Source organism: Echinops telfairi, unplaced genomic scaffold, assembly GCF_000313985.2.
Source record: "Echinops telfairi isolate 266 unplaced genomic scaffold, ASM31398v2 ScPeMD7_2;HRSCAF=8, whole genome shotgun sequence".
NCBI classification, from domain to species: domain Eukaryota; kingdom Metazoa; phylum Chordata; class Mammalia; order Afrosoricida; family Tenrecidae; genus Echinops; species Echinops telfairi.
In genome coordinates, this window is record NW_022103898.1 from 43,103,412 (window position 1) to 43,104,740 (window position 1,329).

Genomic DNA, 1,329 nt, shown 5'->3' on the forward strand with positions numbered 1-1,329 from the left:
CACTCCCCCACTCATTCACAATGATATTATTTTTTGTTCTGATAATGCCTAATACCTGATCCCTTTGACACCTCTTGATTGCACAGGCTGGTGTGCTTCTTCCATGTGGGCTTTTTTGCTTCTGAACTAGATGGCCGCTTGTTTACCTTCAAGACTTTAAGACCCCAGACGCTATATCTTTGGATAGCCAGGCACCATCAGCTTTCTTCACCACATTTGCTTATTCACCTGCTTTGTCCTCAGCGATTGTGTCGGGAAGGTGAGCATCACAGAATGCCAATTTATTAGAAGAAAGTATTCTTGCATTGAGGGAATCTAATAGTGTTTTTGCTGCTGCGCTAATTCTGTGTTGTTTTGAGTACTTTTTTATTGCATTGATTTTTGAGTAATATTGTCCTATGTGATACTTTCAGGTTTGTCTTCTGTTGTTAATTCTCTGTCCATAGTGATCTGAATAATTTTTTTTTCATAATAGTCACCTTGTTTTAAGATTTCTAATTTTTCCTTGTCAAGAACACTTTAATTTTCCCATTGCATTCTGGAGAAATATTTGCTTGATAAAGGATTCTTAGTGACAGGATTTATTTCAGAATTTTTGTATGTCGCTCCACTGTCCTCTCTTCTGCATGGCTTCTGTTGAAAGTCTGAGCTCCTCTTTGTTGGCTTTCCTTTGTAGATGACTTCTCTTTTCACTCTCTCCACTCAGGATCTTTCCAGTCAGGTAAGAGTGTGTCCATGCTATGCCACAATGCTTTTCTTCTGGGATCTGTCCTGGTTGGTGTAGTCACAGGTTCTTGAATAGCAGGTATTTTCTACTTCTCTGTGATGTTAGGGAATTGTCTCCCATGTCTGCTAGCATTTTATCTGTAGACTTTTTAAGTTTCTTTTTGCTCTAGGAACCCAATGAGATGGAAGATCTTTCTCTTGATAGTATCTCACATAATTATCAGGATTTCTTTGCTTTTTTGTTGATTGTTTCAGTCTGGTGTTATAGTTAGCGTAATTATCTTAAATCTTATTGATTCAGTTTTAATGTTCTTCCATTCTATTTTACTGTATTGTATAATTATGTCATCTTATTGTTTATTTTCTGGTATTCCTTTTGGTATAGGGCTTCTAGTTTTTCTTTTTCTTTTTTTATCTGTTGTTCTCATGAGCATTTCCTATATCTTTTAAAGGCATCTTAACATCATCCTTCTGAATTCCATTTTGGGCAATTCCATGGTCTCTTTTTTCAGAGTATTACATTATTTACTTGGGTATTCAGAAATTAACTGCTGTTCCCACCACATAGGAGTGCAGCTAACAGTGGTTGGTAGTGAGAGTGGT